The following is a 17501-nucleotide window of genomic DNA, read 5'->3' as shown; positions in this document are numbered from 1 at the left end:
GTACTGTGCCTCCTGGGGGTTAGAGGATCGAGGGCCGTGATTACAATTGCATCACCCCTGCCAGCCTCCTGGGGGGTGGGCTCATCTTCTGAGGAACATTCCCAAATGAGCTGTCAACTCCACTGCAGCAGGAGCCTGCCTTAGATTTTTGTCGCTCTCTGAGCAGAAAACCAAACCCAGTAAATTCTCGATGATTAGACAGCAGCATGGAATGGATTTTCTCACCCTTCTGAATTCCTCAGCGTTTGCTGCCTCTACTATTTTTTAAGCCGATGTTTTCAGTTTAAAACTAATGTATGGTCACCGAATGGTGTAAAGAAATACAGAAGTGGCGAAGGAAAGCGCCCAATCTAAGAGTGCTAAGTGTCTGTTCTAAATAGTAGGTATTTAATGAACTTTATTTTATTTAATCTTAATGAATAAGATTTAATCTCAATAAATAAGATGTTGTGTGCAGTCAGTCTACACATGAGGACTCTCAGAATCTGAACTCTAAGCCACTATCCACTGGCATGTGCACAACTGCCAGGAAACACACAGCCCTCCTGAATGCTGTGGCATTTTCTTCTGACCTCTGTCCTGTGTTTCCACTCATCAGAACTCTTGCCGCTCCCCAAAGGAGACAGGTATTTAACTTCTCTGGGTCTTTGCTCTGCTGAGCTTGACATCAAGAGTAGGTCCCTGTTCTGTGCATCTGGCTATTTCCGGCTCTGCTTTCAAGGCACAAAGACAGCCTCTCAGTTATGGAATGAATTGTGTCTCCTCTGAATTCCTATGTTGAAGCTCTAAATTCTGGTGCCTTAGAATGGAACTGTATTTGAACATAAGATCTTTAAAGGGGTGATTAAATTAAACCTGAGAACTTAGGGTGGGCCCTAACCCAGTCTGACTGGTGTCCTTATATTTGGATATACGTAGAGATATCGAGGATGTGTATACATAAGGAAAGGCCACTTGCGAGGTAGGGAAAGAAGCTTTGGGAGAAAACAACCCTGCCTAACCTTGATCTTTGACTTCTAGCCTCCAGAATGGCAAGGAAATACATTTCTGTTGTTTAAGCCCCCTGCTGCTGCTGCTGTTGCTAAGTCGCTTCAGTCGTGTCCGACTCTGTGCGACCCCATAGACAGCAGCCCACCAGGCTCTGCTGTCCCTGGGATTCTCCAGGCAAGAACACTGGAGTGGGTTGCCTTTTCCTTCTCCAATGCATGAAAATGAAAAGTGAAAGTGAAGTCTCTCATTCGTGTCTGACTCTTAGCGACCCTATGGACTGCAGCCTACCAGGCCCCTCCGTCCATGGGATTTTCCAGGCAAGAGTACTGGAGTGGGTTGCCATTGCCTTCTCTGTTAAGCCCCCTAGAATGTGCTATTTTGTTATGGAAGCCCTAGCAAAGCAATACACTCCTTAAACCCTTTCCTGATGCTGAGCCCCACTTTCAGGAAGAACTAACCTTCTTCCCTTGATGCTCTCACCAGGTCACCTTATTGAGCTGTTTCCCTGCTTGCAGTGCCCCCCGGTCCACTTGTTGCTGAGGGCCACACCTGGTTCATGTCTGCATTTCTGGCCTCTAGCACAGGGCACATCCTGAACTTGGAAAAAGGTAGGTGAACAAATGCATGAATGAACAAGAGGTCTGATAACTGCTTGTAGATTGACTCTTTGTAGAAGTTTTGGAAGGGTTTTGGAAAGGTTGAGGGATCCAGAGATGGAGAGGGACAGAGAGAGGTGTAGGACCCAGGAGTGATGGTCGCCTGAATCCCACCCACTGCACCACCCCCTGCAGGCTAACGGGTCTTGGCACTGTCCTGAGCCTTGCAGACTCCTGGCCAGGCCTCTCGCTGTCAGCTCTCCCTTCAGCCTGTCGGATACTTAATCACACGCAGGAAATGTAAATTCCCTGAGGCCTCCATTGTGTGGTCCTCTCCTCAAAGTCTGTCTCCCCACCACAGTTTCTAGAAGTCCCTTCAGAGGGTCTGACAGTCTCCCTTTCCCATCCCTCCAGATGGAGAGGCTCAGGGAACAGAAGGAGTTTTCTGGGAACAGACTGGGGAGGAGGAGCCAGGAAAAGTGACAAAGGCACAAGTTTGAGCTTCCTGTGCCTGCTGTCCAAGCAGCGCTCTGCAGGGCCTCCAGAATGGCCCGTTGGTGACAGAGGAAGCCAAAGAGAGTTGTTAGCGGTGGCACATTTGCTTGTAAGCTGGCCCACCCTGGGATTCAGCCCCATGGTGGACATCCTCTCTGCATAAGGAAACTCTCTGGAGGGAACGGTTGTTAAGTAAGAAAGAGACCAGGCAGACACTCCTGGCCTGAGATCAAAGCTCTGGGCCTTGCAGGGTGAGCTGAGTCGAGGATGAGTTGCATCTAACTTCTGGGTCAGTGCCATGAGCAAGGCTGTGGGGAGCAGGGTGGACCGGCATGACACGGTGGTGGGCCTGGGCGGGTGGTGGCTGGCACTTGTTCACTCTCAGGACCTGGCCCTTTGGGCACCTGCCCAGAAGGTGTCAGAAACTGGCAGAGGCGTGTGTGGTGGCTGCAGGGTTGGCCCTGCTCCAGGGGGTGGGAGGTGGGGCCAGTTTCTCCCACAGACTCAGTGCCTGGGGCCCAGGACACTTGTTGGAGCCACAGTGATGTGGTGCTTTATTTCAAAATCAGAAGGAGGGAATTTCCTGGCAGTCCAGTGGTTAAGACTCCTCCTCACTTTCACTGCTGAGGGATAGGGTTAGATCTCTGGTTGGGGAACTAAGATCCCTCAAGCTGTGGCCAAAAGTAATAATAATAATCATGATAATAATAACAATAATTGATAACAGAAAAAAATGAAACTTTAAGACAGAAAATTTGCATGTTGCCTAATTCTATTTAATGAAATGTCCAGAGGAGGCAAATCCCAAGAGAAAGAAAGTAGATTAGTGGTTGCAAGGGACTAGGGAGAAGTGGGGATTGAGGAGTGACTACTAATGGGTTTGGGGGGGGTATCTTATTGGGGTGATTTAAAATGTCCTGAAATTAGTGATGAAGGTTGCACAACCTTAGAAATATACTAAAAATCACTGATTTGTACACTTTAAAGTGGTTTATTTATGGTATGTGGATTATATCTCAATAAAGCTGGTTTTTTTTTTAAGCAGACGAGTCAGGGGCAGAAGAAAAAAAATCAAGAATATTAGTGTACTATGTAATCTTTAGCAAATAAGTAAGAAATGTGTTAAAATAGAAAAAAATCAGATGAAGTTAGACAAAACTTAAATTGGAAAACAAGTTTTATCTGGTGTATTGACTGACTCTCTTGGTGGCTTTTGGAATGCTGAGCTAAAGCGAATTCTGAGGTTGCATTTAGGGTCAAAAAGATGGAGCAATGTATCAATCAGTGATGTCTGATCTGGGCACCGGAGGTGAAAGAGGAGGCGCAGGGGCAAGTATTTGCCACCCGCAACTGCAACTGATCTCTGTGGTCCCTTCTGGATTTCCCAGGCCCTGGCCTGAGACACTCAGCATGGAATTGGGGGCGGAATGTGGGCCACAGGGATCTGGGTTAGAAGACAGGGGTGGGGTCAAGGCAGTTGAGCATCCAGTATAGACCCTGCTGCATTCGTGTCTGCCAGGCTTGCCTGCATCTTCTCCACACCAGCTTCACTCTTGTACTAGCTGCCTCTCCTGAGAACAAGCTGCCCGCCTCCCCCCTCCCCCCCAACAAAAGTAACAGTTCTCAAGGATGACTCTTAACCTGCTCTGGGCAGCTCAGCAGTCACACTGTCTTTGCTAATCACACCCCTGCTCCCCATATTCTCCATGACACAGAAAACTCTCCTTGGAGAACAGGCAGTTGAGCAAAGTGTTTAGACCAACCCTTCTTGGTGGCACAGACCCTCTCATTAAAACATGTGCGTTGTTAGCACTCTTCTCTTTTTCCAATGGGGCTTAGCAATTAACATCGCCTCATCGTGAGTGTGTCAAGAGATGTGCACTCTGGGAAGCAAAGAAAAATACATTTGTCATCCAAATGACAGCCGCAGCTGTCAAAGCCATTTTTATCCAGTGGCGGTGGAGCTGGCCTTAATCCCTTCTGGGAAAAATAATGAATTTTAGAGATTCTGTTTACAAATATGCACCTTTTGCTGATTTCTCTCACCGCCCAGCAATTTTTCAACAGGACAGCTTTCTTGGAAACTGTCCACAGCCAAAAGATGATAAAATATGGTATCCAGAGAGGTGCCTGGGGCTCTTTTTGTTTAACTGGGTAATTGGGCATAGATTCTGAAAGGTCATCTTCCTGTATCTGGGTCTAAAAGCACCCCCTCCTTCACCTGTTTCACAAAGGGCAGCCCTCTAGGTTGGGTTTATAAGCCTGCTACTGACCTTTATGTAAGCAAATCTTGAACTTGCTGATTCGCACAGAACTTTCTAGAGAGTCAAGTGTGTGAGACTTGTTTTCCCCATCCCTTTGCTAGTTGGAGTGAAACCTACTTTCCCTCCCAGACTTACTAATACACTTAAGCCCTGCACCAGCTAATGAGATCAGAAAATGATTAGCTGTCAGTCCACAAGTGAAATTGATCAGTGATGGTTTCAGGCTAAGGAAAGCAAATGCCCCCAGTGACAGTCCACAGACATTTCTGATCCTATTTGTGCTCCTGTTTATCATCTCTGACATTTTTTATGGTCTGTTGTCTCTACAAGGTCGTCTGCAGAGCCTCCTGGTAGTCCTGCCCACATTTAAGTGCATGCACATTTAGGAAAGCCCACGGTGACTGTTTTCAGATACTGAGCTCAGGGTAAGGCACAACTTTCAGGGTTTGCTATAGCTGGGATGCTTTTGTGTAAGAACCAAATACCCCTTTGTAAGAGGCCGCATGGTATAGTAGAAAAAGTCAGACACACAAACTTGGATGTGATTCCTTGGTTCTTGCTGTCCCATGCTCTGTGACTTCGGTAAACCATGTACCTTCTCTTAGCAGCCTCACTTCGCATATCTGTAAAATGGGGAGGCCTCCTTTGTAGGCAGAATGTCTAGCAGTATCCAGATGAATAAAGAAAAGAGGCTGACTGAAAAATTAGTAATTATTACTGATTTCATTTGTTTTAGTTTCTAAGGGCCATCCCAGCCTGATGTTAAAATAAGGATACTTTGTTTCAGTTAGTTATATTTCTATGTGATGGATCCCTTTCTAGTGGGACAGTCAGCTTCCACTCCAAGCAGGGCTGCAGAAAGTTTTTGGGGGCCCTCCTTTCCACTAAAAATGTATTAAAATGATATTTTATGACTCTGTAAAAGATTAATCTAGGCTGGGTTAAAAAAACACTTCTTCAACTGAAAGGTTTTTTTTTTCTAATTGAGGTAAATTCACAGGACATAAAATTAAGCATTTTAAAGAGTATATTTTACTGTGTTTAGTATAGCCACAGTGTTGTGTAATCATCTCTAATTCTGAAACGTTTTCATCACTCCCAAAGATCTTGTACTCATGAAACAGTCCCCATTTCTTCTTTCATTTTGCATAGTCTTCAAGTTTTATCCATATTGTAGCATGTATCAGTACCTTGTCCCTTTTTATGGCTGAATAATATTTCATCATACGGATATACCACATTTCATTTATTCATTCATTGGTTAATTCATTAGTTGTTTCTACATTTTTTGGCTATTATGAATAATGCTGCTATGAACATTTGTGTACAAGTTTTTGTCTGGAAACATGTTTTTATTTTTCTTGGGTTAGTACCTGGGAATGAAATTGCTGAAGACTCTCATTTCAACTTTTGAGGAACTGTCTCTATATTCCAAAGCAGCTGCACCATCTGACATTCCCACCAGCATTATATGGAGGTTCTAATTTCTCCATATCCTCCCTGACACATTATTGTCTTTTTATTATAGCCATGATAGTGGGTGAAAAGTGGCATCCAGCTCATTTTAAGGATGAGTAAGTTGAGGACCAGATATGATTTGTACAGTCTTATGTGTTGCAGAGTTAGACTCTGGACAGCAAATCTGTTTAATGTCCCATTTGATGTTTATTCTCATCAGACCAGATGTCCTTTATCTCCAACATTAAGAGAAAAGTAGAGTCAGACTGGCAGAGTGATGCTACAATAGAGTCAGGCACCCCTCACTAGCTATTAAAACTCCAGCAGCTTACCAAGACTAGAGAGTAGCAGCTGTGGGCTTCAGAGGGGGCAGGAAAGTCTCCCCACCCAGCCAGCCTCTAGCTGGGATTGGTCAGGCCCTTGCAGGACTAGCTTTACTTTCTGAACTTTCCTTTGATGGGAGAGAGCTTCAGCAGTGACATACATCTGCTTCACCTACATATTTATTGAGAACCTATTTGATGCTAGTCATAGTTTACACATTGGAGGTACAAAGATAAATAAGATGCAGCTTCAACCTAATATATATTCACCTATTATCCTCATATTACTCTGTTGAATGTTAATAATAGAGGTGGATACAGGACACAAGGGGAGTACAGATAAGGGCACCAACTGGTCTGGAAAAAGGGATCAAGAACTGAGTATTAAATGCTCAGAGTGACTGTGGGAAGCTCGCCAAGCCTGCTCTGCACACAGAGGTAGATGAAGTGTGCAAGCAACTTCTCTGGATGGGTGAGAACAGCTTGAAAGTCACATAGAACACTCAGCCCAGGGCTGAAGCCTTTTGGAGCGTTTTGACAGAGCTATGCACAGGTGAGAAACCATTCTAGGGCAGGCCAATCCACTTCGTGGGCAATGCAGCCCATACGATCCAAGCCGAGGATTTTTGCACACGTGGTCAGAGGCAGAGTGAGAAAGGCAACCATCAACTAGCTGAGCTAGGTTCACAGCCACAAATCAAGTTCTGACCTGGAGAGTGTACAGTCTACAAAGTGCTGGGGCAGCAGGCTGCTCACCGTGTGGGTCACACCTCCCCCACACACAGCCTGAATGTTGTTCTCATTAGGTCCTCAAACAGTCATATAAATAGAGGAAAAAACATATACCTATTCATCTTTTCCATCTTGGTTTGTGTAAAGTACTTCTTTTTTATGTTAGGCTTTGGCTATGTGGTTTCTGCCCAGGCAGTCCTCTGCAAAATTCTGAAACAGGTGAGGTTTCTTCCTTAGGACCATCTGAAGCCATTGCAAATCCCCCTGTTAATGGTCTAGACTGGACAGTGATGCATGACAGGCAGAATGTCACAGGTGCTGTTGACTGTAGAATTGAATATGTTCTTGGTTTAAAATCATGGTTTGGAAATTCTTTACTCTTCAAAGTTGTGTTTCCACTTCTTTGGGCTGATCGAAATATGTGCCATGTTAGCTTGATATTTTCTTCTGTTTGTTTCTTTATGAAAAGCTCAGAGTTCAGGGAACCAGTGGAAATGGCACACAGATATGAACGTATTTTGAAGCAAATGTCAGCCAATATTTATAATTAGTCATCACTGTGGTAAGAACCCTGGCAGGCTCTAGACTTTATACCTGGTAGCATGTATGAATAGTAATCTTATTGAGCAGTAAGAGAGTGGAAGAATAGGGACCTGTTTAAAGTTTAAATAAACAATCGTTAGATTATAAAATACTGATCAGTGAAGAAATAGTATTTTTCCTAAGAGATATTTAATCACACTTCAAATGAAAATAAGATGACAGCTGTCCATGTCACAGAATGTTATTGTTCTAAAAAACTGGGGTTTCTACGTGAGAGCCAGAGGCCTGTAAAAAAGCATCACCATCGTGGTGCTTTGTTTCTTTCTCTAAAGAGAATGAGGGTGACTTTCTCCTGGTTTGGAAGGAGGATTAGTCTCTGGTGCGTTAGAATAGACACTTGTGTGACCTGGTCTCCCTCCCTGTTCTCCAGAGGAGAAGGAGGTTTGTGGAAAGCCTCTAGGGAGGCTCTAGCATCTTAGTTTCTCTCTCACCAGTGCTGGGCCATGGACAGCGGTACAGGAAAACCAGAGGGAGGGTTGGGTGCAGACTTCAGGAGTCTGGTCCATCGGGGAGGAGATGGGCAGGACTGTGTCCTGGGGACCTCTGAAGTGGGAGTCGGGCTGACAGTGGCTCATGGGATGAGCGTCAGAGTGAGGATGAGTAGTGGTCCCTGAAGTAAGCTCAGAACTGAGGGTGAGGTGTGAGGAAGATCTGAAAATGGGTGTTTTCCCCTCCTTCCCTCCTTCTGTTCCTTCCCTCAACAATTTTAACTGAGTACCTACTACCTGTCAGAGGTTTGTAACATACTGTTGTGTGACAGACGGGTGAGCCAGGACTCCTGCATTTTGCAGCAGGTCAAGCCAGGGATGTCCTGGAGGAGCATCTGTTCTGGGGGAAGGCATAGACAGAGGAGCCTGGGAGGCTGCAGTCCATGGAGTCCCAGAGAATCCAACACACCTGAGCACACACACGCATGCAGGGCACGAGACTTACCTGTTGTTTTCAGACCATGTGGGGTGGTTTATGGGGGATTGTGTTCACAAGAGCCCTGCACTGCCTCATACGTCTCTTTTCCTGGGATTTGGTTTGCTCCACAGACGTCTGCTAGTTTTTCCAAATTCAGCTGGAACATCATTTCACTGGGATGATTTGCTGACAGGAGACATAGTTCACAGCACTCCTTGTTTCTGTTGCTGCCTCCTGTGTCTAGATGGGGAGGGCCTGCAGTCCTCGGCCATGCCTCACTCACCTGGTGTGCCCGCTGTCTGGCGCAAAGATGGTGCTCAGCTACTGTTCTCAAGTGAATGAATGAGTAACCCTCAGGTCTTAGAATTTCCTTCTCAAGCACCAGTTCTTAAGGTCATTTTTCCCTGTGTCACCACTCAGTCATCCGGTTTAGCCAGGGACACCCGAAGAAGAGGACTTGAAAACCTCTGGTTATACAAGCATTTGTCCTGCTAGTTTTCTGCTGTTGCGGTTACCACAGGCTTAAGGTGGGCACCCCAAGTGTGACCGACTGTCAGAGACTATGAAGTCTCAGGGGAATTTTGGTGATGTATACTGAGCCAAGGTGATAGACTATACATTTAAGTAGAGACGTAAGAGGAAAAAAAGTGAAATGGAATCAGAAGCTGGAAAAAAACAGTTATCATAAACAGTACTTAAATCAACACAGGTTTATGATCTGGCAATTTTGGAGGTGAGTGGCCTGATACAGGTCTCGATGGGGTCAAATCAAGGTGTCAGTGGGGCTGCCTCCCTTTGGGAGCTCCAGGGAAAGTCCGTTTCCTCACTTGGTAGCTTCTCGAGGTCACCCACATTGTTCACTCACAGCTGCTGTGTTCTTCCTGTAGCTTCTTCCAGCAGAAGTGGGTCCAGTCCTTCTTGTGATGCCATCTCCCTAGTTTTCTCTCCTCTGCCTCCCTCTTCCACTTACAAAGACCGTCTGATGACATTGGGCTCATTCCCAGTACAAGGTCATTTCCTCATGTTAAGGTCAGGTGGTACACAGACTGAATGGCCTTTGCAGCCTTAATTCCTCTTTGCCAGGTAACCTACTGTATTCACTTTGTACTCACTAGTGGACTACTTTGGGGAGTAGATATGGATGTCTTCATGGGCTCATTATTCTGCCTATGCCAGCCTGTGATGCATTTTCAAATCCCCAATAGGCAATCTTTTGGTTACTTACCTGTTTTAGTCCATTTAGACTGCTGTAACAAAACACCATGGGCTGGGTGGCTTATCAACAACAGACATTCATTTCTCACAGTTCAGTAGGCTGTAAGTCAAGGTCAAGGCACCAGCCCATACGATGTCTGGTGAGGACCCCCTTCCTGGTTCATAGATGGCATCTTCTTTCTGTGTCCTCATGTGGGAGAAGGGCTGAGGGAGCTCTCTGGGGTCTTTTTTATAAGGGCACTAATCCTAATCATGAGGGCTCTGCACTTATGCGAAGTCAAGTGGGCCTTAGGAAGCATTACTATGAACAAAGCTAGTGGAGGTGATGGAATTCCAGTTGAGCTATTTAAAATCTTAAAAGATGATGCTGTTACGGTGCTGCACTCAATATACCAGCAAATTTGGAAATCTCAGCAGTGGCCACAGGACTGGAAAAGGTCAGTTTTCATTCCAGTCCCAAAGAAGGGCAGTGCCAAAGAATGTTCAAACTACTGCACAATTACACTGATCTCACACACTGGCAAAGTAATGCTCAAAATTCTCCAAGCCAGGATTCAACAGTATGTGAACTGTGAACTTTCAGATGTTCGAGCTGGATTTAGAAAAAGCAGAGGAACCAGAGATCAAATTATCAACATCCTTTGGATCATAGAAAAATCAAGATAATTCCAGAAAAACATCTACTTCCTTCTTATTGATTACACCAAAGCCTTTGACTGTGTAGATCACAACAAACTGGAAAATTCTTCAAGAGATGGGAATACCAGACCACCTGACCTGTCTCCTGAGAAATCTGTATGCATGTCAAGAAGGAAGAGTTCTAACCAGACATGGAACAACAGACGGTTTCCAAATTGGGAAAGGAGTACATCAAGGCTGTATATTGTCACCCTTCTTATTTAACTTAAATATAGAGTACATCATGTGAAGTGCTGGGCTGGAAGAAGCACAAGCTGGAATCAAGATTGCTGGGAGAAATATCAATAACCTCAGATACACAGATGACACCACTCTTATGGCAGAAAGTGCAGAGAAACTCAAGAGCCTCATGATGAAAGTGAAAGAGCAGAGTGAAAAGCTGGCTTAAAACTCAACATTCAAAAAACTAAGATCATGGCATCTGGTCCCATTACTTCATGGCAAATAGACAGGGAAACAGTGGAAACAGTGACAGACTTTATTTTCTTGGGCTTCAAACTCACTGCAGATGGTGACTGCAGCCATGAAATTAAAAGACACTTGCTCCTTGGAAGAAAAGGTATGACCAACCTAGATAGCATATTAAAAAGCAAAGACATTACTTTGCTGACAAAGGTCCGTCTAGTCAAAGCTATGGTTTTTCCAATAGTCATGTATGGATGTGAGAGTTGGACTATAAAGAAAACTGAGCACTGTAGAATTGATGCTTTTGAGCTGTGGTGTTGGAGAAGATTCTTGATAGTCCCTTAGACTGCAAGGAGATCCAACCAGTCCATCCTAAAGGAAATCAGTCCTGAATATTCATTGGAAGGACTGATGTTGAAGCTGAAACTCCAATACTTTGGCCACCTGATGCGAAGAACTGACTCATTGGAAAATACCCTGATGCTGGAAAAAATTGAAGGCAGGAGGAGAAAGGGACGATAGAAGATGAGATGGTTGGATGGCATCACTGACTCAATGGACATGAGTTTGAGCAAGCTCCGGGAGATGGTGAAGGACAGGGAATCCTGGTGTGTTGCAGTCTATGGGGTTGCAAAGAGTTGAACACAACTGAGTGACTAAACTGAACTGAACTGCCCTTATGAGCTAATTACCTCCCAAAGATCCCCCACCTCCTAATACTATCATACTGAGAGTTTTCAACATACGAATTTTGGAAGACATAAGCCTTCAGTCTGTAGTACTAGCACTAGATGTTTTCCATTCCTTTGAATAACCGAGAATTAACTGTTTAAGGATTTGCTATCCAAGCCAAAGCCCGATGTTTGATCCAGAAAGAACAAGATAGGTGCGGTGGGACATCAGCTTCTTCCACAAATGTGGGTGTGGCTGAGACATGCCAGACTCTGGCTTCTGTCTGGTTCTGAGTCAGCACCACAAGGATGCACTTGACCACAGATGAGCCATTCCTGGGGTCCAGATGACTGTTGATAATAGCCACGTGGTAGGCACTCTTGAGTGCATCATCTCAATTACTACCATCACCGAGAGATAGGTATTATTGTCTCCATGTTTGAGTAAAAAAATAGGGGTTGAGTCAAATTGCATAACTGGCCCCAGGTCATATAAGCCTGGACTTACTGATTTCATTCTTTTTATGGTCAGGCCTGAGGAAACCATTTCTCTTAAATTATTGCTGTTAGTTGTTAGGGGAGAGGCTGCACATTAGAATTACCTCGTGTGCTTTTAAATAATAACAGTGAGCTGCTTCAAGCCAATTGCATCAGATTGCTGGGGGTGGGGCTTGGTCATCTGTATTTTATTTTTTTAATTTAAATTGACTTAAATTTAAATTTAATTTTTGTGTTCCTTAGTTATGATAATGTGTGGTTTGAGTTAAGAATCACTGCCTTGGGCATGTTGTGTGTGCTCCCAGAACCCAGCTCTGCATCTCTCTGTACCGTTAACCTGGTACCAGAGCTACTCCCTCATGTTCTGACACTGAAGAAGAAGAGCTAGGCAGGTGGGCTTTCTCTAGTTTCCTTGCAGCTTTTGGCTCCCTTCTTGCTATTGGCAAGCTGTTTGCTGAAGGCCCAGTTTAGCGGGAGGTGCTCTAAATGTGCTTTTTCCCAGTCCTGACTTGGCAGCTGCAGGTGGATGCCCTTGTCTGGGCATCTGTGTTCCCACAGGTGAGCAGGGAAGCAGAAGAACAACCCCATGGAGCGCAGGAGTAATACTCTGAATTTCAGAGGAATGAAAGTACTTCATTTTCACTCCCTTACTCCCTCTGCCCTCATTGATTTTATGGTGGAATAAGTCCTCAGGACTAGCACCAAATAATGATTTGCAAAGGCAGTGATTTAAGTTTCTCCCCTGACTTCTTTGGTTTAGTAAATCCACATAACACTTTAAAGTGGAAAGAACTTGAACGCTTGCCCAGCATGGCAGACATGTGCTGTTTCCAGAAAGAGCAGGCAATTGAAGTATAGTGTAGCTGGGCTTGAGCCCATTTCTATCACAAGTTTGCTCTATAACTTTGTGAAGATCATTAACATTCTATGCTTTCACCACAAAAATGCTGATCCTGGAAAGGCAGGAGGAAGCATCTGGGGATTTCAACTTTCTAGGCAAGGTAGTATGTTAATATGTGGAAAAAAAAAATCTTATTTCCCCAAACACTTCAAAAATACTGAATTTTAGAGGAAACAGACCCTTATATATTCATCACAAAGTTTTAACAATGGTTATTATTTTGCTACCTTTATTCATAGAGTTCTTTAAAAAAGAGAAATATAAATTAGTACCCACACAGTTATTGCTCACCATATCTTTTTCTCATTTCTCCCTCCTTCTTCAAAGGTAACTGCTCACTTGAACCTGATGTAAGTTATTCTTATGAATGTCTTCCTATTTTAACTACAGTGTAGTTATTCATAAGTGATCATACTATGATTATTTTATGTTTTAAAATTGATTGTATGTTTCTTTTTCCTTTTTTTGTGGCTTGTGAGGTCCTTTCCTATCCCAAATTCATGAAAGATATTTTACTATATTTTATTTTATAGGTTTTACCATTTTGATTTTTCACATCCATATCTTTAATCCATTTGGAATTAGTTTTGGTGAAAGTATGAAGAAGGAACCTAGTTTTTTTTAATTGTTGCTTCAGTAGTTCCTCCTTTCCCTGTATATATCACCTGTGCCATAAGTCTGCTTGTGTGTATGTAGATCCCTTTTATGCTATGTATTTAGTTCTGTGGGTCAAGATGTCTGCTTCCATACCAACACCACATTGTTTTAATTGCTATAACCCCATAAGTTATTTTTATTGAGATATATGTACCATAAAATTTACCTGGTTGAATATAAAATTTGGTGTATTCCCAAAGTTGAGCAACTACAATCACGGTCTAATTCTAGAACACTTTCATCACCTCCAAAGGAAACCATCTTCACAATAGTAGTTACTCCCTGCTTCCCTTTAAACCCTAGCTCCTGGCAACCACTAATTTTCTATCTCTACAGATTTTACCATTCTGGGCATTTTATATTAAAGGAATCATACAATAGGTGATCTTTTGTGTTTGACTTATTTCTCTTAGCACTTTTCAAGTTTTATCCATGTTGCATGTATCAGTACTTCATTCTTTTTATGGCTAAATAATATTCTATTGAATGGATATATAACATTTTATTTATCCATTCTTTAGTTAATGAACATTTGGGTGGTTCCCATTTTTTTTAAGCTTCCCTGGTGGCTCAGACGGTAAAGTGTCTGTCTACAATGTGGGAGACCCGGGTTTGATCCCTGGGTTGGGAAGATCTCCTGGAGAAGGAAATGGCAACCCACTCCAGGACTATTGCCTGGAAAATCCCATGGACAGAGGAGCCTGGTAGGCTACAGTCCACGGGGTCACAAAGAGTCGGACACGACTGAGCGAGTTCACTTCACTCCATTTTTTTTGGCTATGATGAGTAATGCCTCTTTGAACATTCATGTGCAAGTTTTTGTGGGACATGCTTTCATTTCTTTTGGGTAGATGCCTAGGAGGAGTATTGCCGGCTGAAATGACAGCTCTGTGTTTAGTATTTTGAGGAACGACCAAAGTAACTGTACCATTTTACATTCTCATTAGTAATTTATGAAGGTTCCAATTTCTCTGCATCCTCACAAACACTTGCTATTGTCTCAGTTTTTGTAGTCATCTTCATAGGTATAAAGCCATGTCTAATTGTGGTTTTGATTTGCATTTCCTTAATGTCAAGTGATGCTGAGCTTATTTTCATGTGCTTCCTGGCTATTTGCATATGTTCTTTGGAGAAATGTTTGTTCAAATTCTTTGTTTCATCATGTGTTTCGATATTCAGTAAATGATACCTTCCTTTTACTTCTTCAAAATTGTGTTGCTATTTCTGGACCTTTACTCTTTTATATGGATTTTATGATGAGCTTATCCTAGACAAAGATTCATTGAGATTTATAATGGAACTTGAATTTAATATTGGAAAACTGATTTCTGCAAATACATATGAATATGGCATAGTTGCCCCAGTTTCCATACCAGCTCTGGAATACCTACCTCCAAATTACAACTGAGAGAGAAAGAGACTAATAGTTTATACTGCTGTTATTTCAAAATCTCTATTATACCCAATTGAATCCATATCCCAAATAACAAAATGATCTGTCTCTCCATTTGTTTAGTTTCTCTAAGCATATTCTTAAAATTTAAAAAATTTTTTGTTCATAAATATTTTCACCTCATTTGTTAGATGTATTTCTTTTTTTTTTTTTTTATTGTTCTTAAAGTATAATACGATTCCTTTATTTAAGTGGAGGGTACAGGAAGTGAAAACCCATTGTGTGGATCTACCTCTTACTTCAGGGATGAGGGTACTGAGGCCCAGAGAAGGGCAGTAACTTGGCCAAGGTCAACCCAGCAAGGTCTCTGATTCCCAGTTCAGAGAGACCTGGGGCTCTGGGATGGTCCTTTCCCCCTGAGTTATAACAATGTAACAGACTTGCTCTGGATGAGTATGTAGAAGTTTGGAACTGTTAGATGTATTTCTATGTTCTTCATAATTTTTGCTGTTATTGTTACATGGATCTTTTTCAAAATCACATGTTCTTGAAAAGATGCTCAACATTGCCCATTATTAGAGAAATGCAAATCAAAACTACAGTGAGGCATCCCCTCACACCGGTCAGAATGGCCATCATAAAAAAAACTACAAACAATGAATACTGGAGAAGCTGTGGAGAAAAGGGAACCCCCTTGCCTTATTGGTGGGAATGTAAATTGATACAGCCACTATAGAGAAAAGTATGGAGATTCTTTAAAAAACTAGGAATAAAATCACCATGCTGCTGCTGAGTCGCTTCAGTCGTGTCCGACACTGCAACCCCATACACGGCAGCCCACCAGGCTCGCCCGTCCCTGGGATTCTCCAGGCAAGAACACTGGAGTGGGTTGACATTTCCTTCTCCAATGCATGAAAATGAAAAGTGAAAGTGAAGTCGCTCAGTCGTGTCCGACCCTCAGCGACCCCATGGACTGCAGCCTACTAGGCTCCTCCATCCATGTGATTTTCTAGGCAAGAGTACTGGAGTGGTCTAGGCATATACTCTCAGGAAACCAAAACTGAAAAAGCTACATGTACCCCAATTTTCATTGCAGCACTGTTTACAATAGCTAGGACATGGAAGCAACCTAGATGTCCATCAGGAGATGAATGGATAAAAAAGCTGTGGTACATATATACGATGATTCCTCAGCTATAAAAAGGAATGCATTTGAGTCTGTTCTAATGAGGTGGATGAACCTAGAACTAATGCAGAGTGAAGTAAGTCAGAAAGAGAAAAACAAATATCATCTATTAATGCATATATATGGAATGTAGAAAGATGGTACTGGTGAACCTATTTGTGGGGCAGCAGTGGAGACACAGACATGGAGAACAGATGTGTGGACACAGTGGGAGGATGAGAGGGTGGGACGAATTGAGAGAGCAGGATGGAAGTATATGCATTACCATGTGTAAAATAGATAGCCAGTGGGAGTTTCCTATATGACTCAGGAAACTCAAACTGGGGCTCTGTGACCACCTAGAGGGGTGGGTTGTGGTGGGAGGTGGGAGGGAGTTTCAAGAGGGAAGGGACATATGCGTATCTGCAACTGATTCATGCTGAAGTTTGGCAGAAACCAACACAATATTGTAAAGCAATTATCCTCCAATTAAAAATAAATAAATTTAAAAAATCACATGTTCTACTTGTGAGTGTGTGAAAATATTATTGACTGTCTATATGGTTTTGTGCCAGCAACTTTACTGAGTTTGTCTCTAGAGGTTTTTGACTTTTCTGTGTTCATCAAGCTTATCTGAGAATTATGACTTTTTTTTTCTAATTCTTACGTTAAGATTTTTCATTTTCTTATTTTACTGCACTGATTAACAGTACAAGTTTGCACAGAAGTAGTAATAGCTGACCTCTTTATATTTTTCCTCATTTTAAAGGGGAAACTAATTTTTCACTATTGTTATATTGGCAATTTGTTTTTGTTAGATTTTCTTTATCTAAAATAAATTCCTTTTATTTCAACTAAGAATTTTTCCCCCAAAATGGGAATTGAATTTTATCATTTGCTTTGATTTGCTTTTATAACATCTCTTTTTCTTATTTACTTTTTATTGGATAGATTATATAAAAAGATTTTCTAATGTTAAATCTTCCTGGGAGGCAGCCTATAATTGAGATTTTTTTTGTTAGGCTCACTGAATTTAGTTTGATAATAGCTTATAAAAGTTTCCTGTTGCTTGTGTTTGTGAGGTTGACCAATGGTTTTCGGTTTCTGCACTGCCCTGTCTGATTTGGTATCAAGGATATGCCACTTTCATAAAATGAATAGGGGGCATTTCCTCTTTTTCTGTTTTGTGAAACAATTTGAATAAGATTGAAAATATCTGTTCCTTCAGTGTTTGGTAGAACTTACTCATGGAATCATCTGAGGTTGCATTTGTTTTTTGTGGGTATATTTACGTATGTGTATGTCTGTGTGCTTGTGTGTGAATAAATTTTATACTATTGGCTCATTGTCTTTACTGATAATAGATCTATTCAGATTGTGTACATCTTCTTGGATAGTTTTTAGTAAATTATATTTTTCTGAAATATTGTCTATTGAATCTATTTCGATGTTGTTCATAGTTTTGTTGTGCATAGTATTTTCTTATGATTTTTGACAATCCCTACTGTATGTCTAACTAGCTTCCTTTTT

General features: G+C 42.4%; 1 long non-coding RNA gene across 5 annotated transcripts in view; it reads left to right on the top strand.

Annotated features, from left to right (window-relative positions):
• Positions 1 to 17501, top strand: part of LOC129646490 (uncharacterized) — a 192401-nt gene that overhangs the window by 148923 nt on the left and 25977 nt on the right. For all 5 annotated transcript variants that reach the window (XR_008711982.1, XR_008711985.1, XR_008711984.1 and 2 more), the window contains exon 3: positions 1474 to 1598. This is a non-coding gene — a long non-coding RNA (uncharacterized LOC129646490). The remainder of the gene's footprint in view (positions 1 to 1473; positions 1599 to 17501) is intronic.

The sequence above is a fragment of the Bubalus kerabau genome, chromosome 3 (genome assembly GCF_029407905.1).
Source record: "Bubalus kerabau isolate K-KA32 ecotype Philippines breed swamp buffalo chromosome 3, PCC_UOA_SB_1v2, whole genome shotgun sequence".
Classification (NCBI taxonomy): domain Eukaryota; kingdom Metazoa; phylum Chordata; class Mammalia; order Artiodactyla; family Bovidae; genus Bubalus; species Bubalus kerabau.
This window is presented reverse-complemented; position numbering and strand designations above follow the sequence as displayed.